Genomic DNA, 8,369 nt, shown 5'->3' with positions numbered 1-8,369 from the left:
GATCTACATACAATCTGGTACCTAGTTAGACCCCTATGAAATATACTCTAGGAACACAAGGAAAAAGCCTTTATCCAGTGGATCCCATTGATGAACTGTGGCTCAATGGGTATTGAATCTTTTAGATTTTGTATTGTGCACAGAGGAGTGTCCATAGATTCCCACGCTGTGGCACATGAGAAGTGCCCAGGGAAGGAAGTGAGAAGTACAGAGTTTGGGGTCTTTGATGAGATGCTTTGCAAATGTGGCTTAAGGAACTGAATAGAATCAGGGAGACCACAGCATGGCGGTTGAAAGAGGTGGGTCAGGAGGATTCAGAAAGGCAGCACCAAGAGATGTCTTCTAGACTCCGTAGAGCAGCTAAAGGCAGTGGTAAAAGTGGGAAAATTGATCAGTACTTTCTGCTCCACTCCTTTCTTCCCCCACAAATAAGTCTTGTGAAATTAGCATCTCTAGTATTTCCCAAACTTCTGTCTCTGGTCCCTATATGTCAGTATCTTTCTTATCCTGTAAGGGAGTTTTCTCCCGAAGACATAAGCCTGGCCACTAATGACTCCCAAATTAATCTTTTGCAGCTTTATCCCATTCCCCCTTTAACAACACCCTCAAGGAAACATGCTGACCTAGCCGAGGACAGTTGCTCTTGCCTGAATCTAAAATCATGATCCCATGGATTTTAAAGTTTCGGTGGAGTAGAGGGAAATCAGTTATTAGAAGAAAGAAATGTAGGACATAGCAGATTCCCATGACATCAGGCCAGAATTTTTTCTTTTTTGGGTGTTTTTTATTAGAATGATACTAAGAAGAAGTAACAACAAATTAACAGTGGACATTCTTCAAACTTGAGGACCTGTGAGACAGTGGAAATGGAACCCAAGATAGATCCCTTGGGATGGGGAAATGATACCATATTGGGAGATTAAGTCCATTTTTCGCTTTTTTACAGTTAGTCCTATGGTTACCCCCTGGATTCAATCCTCCTAAAAACTATGAAGATGTGGGCAATGTGTTACAAGGTTAAGTACAGATAATTTTTTAAAACCTTGGATAACAATTTTGTAAAGAGGAGAACCACTTTTTCAGTCTTCCAGTTGCATTTTTTCTTATTGAGTTTATTTTCTTCATAAAGAAGAACTCACCTGGAGATGACAAGAGAGAACTAAGTCATCAAATATGACACAACTGTCGATTTATGTTCTCTCACCAGAAAATGCAAAGTCCAGTGGAGATTTCCTCACCTGATAGATCTAGAATACTTGTTTCGTAATATGTAAATAATTTGCCCCCCACCATTGCTTACATTCTAGAGCACCTACCGCATGCCAGGACCTGTGCTCCATGTTTTGCCTGGATCAAGTGCTCTGTCCTCAGAGCCACTCTGTGAGATAGATGATCGTCTCCTCTTACATTCACAGTTGAAGAAACTGAAGTACAGATGAGTGGGGTACTCCAGTTTTGACAGCAAGAAAGGTATAGATCTGGGATTAAAACCCAAGCCCTTTGGTTTCATAACCTATTTCCTTAAACCATTTTCTGTGCTCCATTGTGATAATATATGAGATTAAGAAATGACGCAGAACCACTGTATTAAGGTGGTAAAATATTCTTCAGGTGAGTTTTTTTTTTTAACTTTTATTTTTTTTTTTTTTACAGGCAGAGTGGATAGAGAGAGAGAGAGACAGAGAGAAAGGTCTTCCTTTGCCATTGGTTCACACTCCAATGGCCGCTGTGGCCGGCGTGCTGTGGCCGGCACACCACGCTGATCCAAAGGCAGGAGCCAGGTCTCCCATGGTCTCCCATGGGGTGCAGGGCCCAAGCACTTGGGCCATCTTCCACTGCACTCCCGGGCCATAGCAGAGAGCTGGCCTGGAAGAGGAGCAACCAGGACAGAATCCGGTGCTCCGACCGGGACTAGAACCCGGTGTGCCAGCGCCGCTAGCTGGAGGATTAGCCTATTGATCCGCGGCGCCGGCCTTAACTTTTATTTAATGAATATACATTTCCAAAGCACAGAATATGGATTACAATGGCTTCCCCCCCCCAATAACTTCCCTCCCACCTGCAACCCTCCCCTTTCCCGCTCCCTCTCCCCTTCCATTCACATCAAGATTCATTTTCAATTCTCTTTATATACAGAAGATCAGTTTAGCATATATTAAGTAAAGATTTCAACACATTTCACCCACATAGAAACACAAAGTGAAAAATACTGTTTGAGTACTAGTTATAGCATTAAATCACACTGTACAGCACATTAAGGACAGAGATCCTACATGGGGAGTAAGTGCACAGTGACTCCTGTTGTTGACTTAACAAATTGACACTCTTGTTTATGGCATCAGTAATCACCCGAGGCTCTTGTCATGAGTTGCCAAGGCGATGGAAGCCTTTTGAGTTCACCGACTCTGATCATATTTAGACAAGGTCATAGTCAGAGTGGACATTCTCTCCTCCCTTCAGAGAAAGGTACCTCCTTCTTTGTGACCCGTTCTTTCCACTGGGCTCTCACTTGCTGAGATCTTTCATTTAGGTGTTTTTTGTTGTTGTTGTTGTTGTTGTTGTTGTTGTTGTTTTTTTGCCAGATTGTCTTGGCTTTCCATGCCTGAAATACTCTCATGGGCTTTTCAGCCGGATCCGCATGCCTTAAGGGCTGATTCTGAGGCCAGAGTGCTGTTTAGGACATCTGCCATTCTATGAGTCTGCTGTGTATCTCGCTTCCGTGTTGGATCGTTCTCTCCCTTTTTTATTCTATCAGTTAGTATTTGCAGACACTAGTCTTGTTTATGTGATCCCTTTGGCTCTTAGTCCTATCAGTATGATCAATTGTGAACAGAAATTGATCACTGGGACTAATGAGATGGCATTGGTACATGCCACCTTGATGGGATTGAATTGGAATCCCCTGGCATGTTTCTAACTCTACCGTTTGGGGCAAGTCAGCTTGAGCATGTCCCAAATTGCACATCTCTTCCCTCTCTTATTCCCACTCTTATATTTAACAGTGATCACTTTTCAGTTAAGTTTCAACACTGAAGAATAACTGTATTGATTACAGTATTCAACCAAAAGTATTAAGTAGAACAAACAAAAAAAAATACTAAGAGGGATAATGTATTAAGTTGTTCATCAACAGTCAGGGTGAGGGCTGAAAAGTCACCGTTTCTCATAGTGTTCATTTCACTTTAACAGGTTTCCTTTTTGGTGCTCTTTTAGTTGTCACCGATCAGGGAGAACATATGATATTTGTCCCTTTGGGACTGGCTTATTTCACTCAGCATAATGTTTCCAAATTCTTAACAGGGATCACTTTTCAGTTAAAATTTAAACATTCAGGTGAGTTTTTGGCTGCAGATTTATTTTTGCTTTGCCTGATTCATCCTGACCTCTTCCTATACAGTGATATTTCCATAAAACTGACATCCGTCAGGAATATCCTGTTGGTACATGCCCTTTCCAGAGCTTGAGATCCATTCTGGAAACACTATTTCCTATATTTTGCATAGAGATGAAAACTACAAAGTGAAGTGTTTTTCAGAGGGACCAGCATTGTACACAGTGGTTTAATCATGAGCTGCAACGTTGCCATCCCGTATCAGCCTGCTGGTTTGAGTCCCAGCTGTTCTGCTACCAATCCAGTTGTATGCTCATGTGCCTGGGAAGATAGCAGATAACGGCCCAAATACTTGGCCTTCTGACATTTATGTGTGCGGCTCAGATAGAGATTCTGATTTCTAGCTTTGGCCAGAAAATGTAGCCATTTGAGGAGTGAACCGGCATAAGGAAGATCTGTCTCTCTCTCTCTCTCTCTCCCTCTCCCTCTTTCTCCCTCTCTTTCCCTCTCTCTCTCCCTACTCTGCCCCCAGCCTTTCAAATAAATAACTCTTTATAAAATATTTCCACAAAGATGAATACTACAAAGTAAAATTTTGACAAAACAAAGAAAAAGTAATGAAAATAAATACTAGTAAACTCAGTCATTAGGAGTCAGCAAAACACATGAGCTGAAATTTAAAGTATTTTCCACAGAATGTAAGGTAAAAACGAGAACTTAATTATGCTAATCTTATTTATGCTAATTTTACTAAATTCCTCTGTAACTTATTAGTATGAGATAGAAGTATCACCTTCTTAAGATGAAATTCAAGTAAATCCTTTTAAAATTGATCATTAAGAGTCAAGAAGTATTGAGGGAAACAACATAAACTTAAACACTAGTTTAGAAGAAGAAAAAGATTATTGTGGGCCTCTCATAACTTTATTAATTACTAAAGGTCATATATATGTATATATGCGTATATATATATATGAAGACACTTTAAAATATTTGTGGAAAAATGATTACATGATAATGCAGATTATCCATGGACTTTCTGAACTCGCTCGTGTGTGTGTGTGTGTGTATTTATGACATGGAGAAAGGTAGTCCTCTTCTTTCTCGCTCCCATTCCTGATCCTATTTCCTGGATACACGGGGCTACTCAGGGGGAGCATTATCTGAACAGAGACCATCATCTGTTCACCCCACCTGTGCACACTCTGTCTATATACTGGCTCTGCTGAAAACGGGCTACATCAGATTGTGAGCTGGCTCCTGTCTGACAAATTCAATGAGGAGACAGAATCTTGATTCAAAAAGATAAATAATGATGGCACTAAGCATGTTCTGTGTTCCAAAGGAATGGCATATACAGCAAGAGCTTGCAGAAGCCACAGATGGGCAAATGGCCCAGGGCTGAGGCATCAGGCGTTGGGGTCTGATGGTATCAGGAGGGATGAGAAAGGTGAGAGAGTTCTGATTGTTAGGTGTTTCCCCTCTATATATGAGTGTTTCCCTAGGAAAATGTTGCCTGAATTTTAAACATCCTCTTGAAGACAGTGTTTTTAGGGAATTTTGAACTGTTAAATTATCATTGTTTTGTGCCAAATTTGGCAACATCACAGTCGAAATGAAAGCATTTCATTTTAAAAGATTTTCATTTCTGGTTGTGAAGTGGGAACAACTTATTACAGGTTGTTCCCTGAAGCATAGCACAGGAGGAACAAAGAGAGAAAGCTGAAGGTGTCTGAGGAAGCAAAAACATCCTTTATTGGAGAATGCTTTAAGATCCAAATGGTGAACTGGAGCCCACTTTTGAAAGTTGTGGCAGAAGACTGGGAGTTAATGGAAAAATAGGGAAATGTGGCTTTGTTCTAGAAAAAAGTCATAAAATTAAGGCATCCAATAGTGGTAACAATAATAAGAATGTGTGGGATACATACATGTGTCATCTACTGTGTCTACAACCAGTCATATGGTAGCCCTTGAATATCATATTTCTTACAGGTTCAGTGGGAACAGGGCAGGGGCCTACAGCAAGGGTCTGATTTGCAAACAGCTATCCAATACAGTGAAGTACTTCACCCTTTTATAATTGTAAAAAATAGAAAAATTGAATTCCATGTGTGCCTGGTTAATGCTATAGTATCAGCTCATAAAACTGCATGTATTATTTAGGGTAAATTCTATGTTCCTATTTATTTATTTATTTTGTTGTTGTTGTTGTTTTGATTAATTCTCTTTTTTTAACTTTTATTTAATGAATATAAATTTCCAAAGTACAGCTTATGGATTACAATGGCTTCCCCCCCCCATAACTTCCTTTCCACCCACAACCCTCCCCTTTCCCGCTCCCTCTCCCCTTCCATTCACATCAAGATTCATTTTCAATTCTCTTTATATACAGAAGATCAGTTTAGCATATATTAAGTAAAGATTTCAACACATTTCACCCACATAGAAACACAAAGTGAAAAATACTGTTTGAGTACTAGTTATAGCATTAAATCACACTGTACAGCACATTAAGGACAGAGATCCTACATGAGGAGTAAGTGCACAGTGACTCCTGTTGTTGACTTATATGTTCCTATTTAAAAAGATACCAACCCATCCTAAACAAATGGAAGTCTATCTATTGCCAATGGTTCAGGCCAATCTAGAGTGGTGGGCTAATTGTGCTCCACAAATTTTCAAAGCCTTAGAGTTCTTTTGTTTTGTAGTTCCCTCCCCAATCATTTGTAAATTTGTAGTGTGAGTTCATCGGTCATACATTGTCTTGCTCATGGAAAAAAGAGCCAACTCTAAATCTTCAAATTGGAGATCATCCATTATTTATGTATATCATTTTTAATGTATTTCACTGGCTCAAACCTAGTAACATGGGTATACCCATATACAAAGGAAATTTATTTTCTAGTTGTGAACTTATGTAAGTGATTTAGAATAGTGTCTGCCATTCAATAAATGATATTTAAGTGCTAAATATTGTTGATATTATTACCAATATTATTTTATCAGCTCCTGTTTGTTGTAGAATTGTTGGAAATGTGAGTGGGCTCTTGGGCCAAGGGCCTAATTTGTGTCATATTCTAATCCTGGAAGGTCCTAGGTATTGTCCAAGGCTGGACATGCAAATCTAATGCATCTGTAAATTTTATCTTCTCATTTTCAAATCACATTGAAAATCCACCTGCCAGAATTTAACTGTATCACCACTCCCATCTTCCACGGCACCATTGTCTTTCACCTGAGTTATCACCATACTCTGCTAACATCACTGTTTTTAAAGTGTTGTATCCTATACCAAAAAATGTAAAAGAGGAAAATTACAGTAATATTGTAAAGCAGTATTAACTTTGTTAACAGTTTGGAGAACCTTGGAAGATATTTCTAGATGCAAGTTTCTTAATGTGAGGAAACATTAGTTCATCCTGACCTTTCAGAATTTGATACTTAATAAATATTCTAGCTTAGAATACCTCCAGAAATACCTCACAAATAAAAATCAGCTTTGCTGGTAAAAACAATGACGATTGGTGGTCTGTTATCTGGGGGTCCCTTCTAGAAAGCTACGATCAGCCCACCCATCCTTCTATCCATCCATCCACATCCATCCATCCATCCACCCACCAAACTGATCTATATCTAGCACTTCCCATGTGCCAAGTAGTGTTCTAGGTGTTGGAGAGAAAACTGTGAATAAACAGATAAAAATTTCTTCGCCCTAATGTAGATTATTTTCTATGGAAGAGAAATATTTAATAACAACTAAGTAAAAGTATAATATTCTGATTGGGATAAGTGCAATGGAGAACAACTAAGGCAGGAAAGGAAAATTGGGAGTACCAGGGGCAGTGTGTTACTTTAGTGTAGCCAAACAGAGCTTCATTCATAGACATTTAAGCAAAGACCTGAAGGAGAGAGAGTGGCCATTTGGCTATCTGGGGGAAGTCCATTGCAGACAAAGGGAAAGTGAAATGCCTCTGAGGTGGCACTATGCTTGCTGGCTTTGTACAAGGTCAGAAGGCCTGAAGTGCAGAAAGCAGGTGCAGAACAGTAAGAGATAAAGTCAGAGTAGCATAAGAGGCTGGGTATCATCTTACGGGTGGGAGCCTTTTTTCTGAGTAAGGTTGAAAGCCATTGCAAGATAGAAAAGAGGGCCATGGCCTAGCTGTTCTGTTGAGTATAGACTGTGTTATGGGCAGCAGTAAGACTATGTAAGATGGAATGCTAATAACCCAAGAGAGATAGGGCAGCACTGAGAGCCAACATGACAATGGGAATGTGCAATTAGATTCTGGTGGGTAGATTTTGAGTATAATTTGAAGATAAAATGATAGGGTTTATGGATGTGTTGGATTTGGGTGTGAGAAAGAGAAATTAAGGGTAACTACAAGGTTTCCAGCCGAAAGGGTGGAAGGACAGATAGAGAGGTCCATGGGAGGAGCAGGAGTGGAAGGGGAAGGCCAGTTGTCCAACCTTGAACACTCACGTGGAGGGGGGCTAAGTGGCCAATTAGCATAAGTCTGGAGTTCAGGGCAGGGAATTGGGACAGAAATAAAACTTAGGTTTCATTATGTATAAAGTGTGTTAAATCCATGAATCCAAAAGAGATAGTGTAAAGAATATGTCCAGATAGAGGTATTTTTAAAATCTCTTTTTTGAAATTCCACTGAATGGAGTGGCATTATGGCACAGTGAGTTAGACCACAACCTGCAATGCCAGTATCTAATGTAACTGCTCATTCAAGCCTCGGCTGATCCGCTTCTGATCCAGCTGCCTGCTAATGCACTTGGGAAAGCAACAGAAAATGGCCCAAGTGTTTGGGCCATTTCCACCTACAAATGGCTTCAGCCTGGTCCATCCCCGGCCATGTGGCCAGAAGATTCTCTCTCTCTCTCTCTCTCTCTCTCTCTGTCCTCCCCCCACCCATAATGCTGCCTTTTAAACAAATCTTTTCCTAAAATAAAACAAAATACCTCAGAATTATCAATTATCCCAAAATTGCTTTAAGGCTGAGGAGAATATTTACTTCAATTTTGAGAAGTA

This window comes from Oryctolagus cuniculus, chromosome 14 (genome assembly GCF_964237555.1).
Source record: "Oryctolagus cuniculus chromosome 14, mOryCun1.1, whole genome shotgun sequence".
Classification (NCBI taxonomy): Eukaryota; Metazoa; Chordata; class Mammalia; order Lagomorpha; family Leporidae; genus Oryctolagus; species Oryctolagus cuniculus.
The sequence above is the reverse complement of the archived record's forward strand: the minus strand, read 5'-3'. Positions refer to the sequence as shown.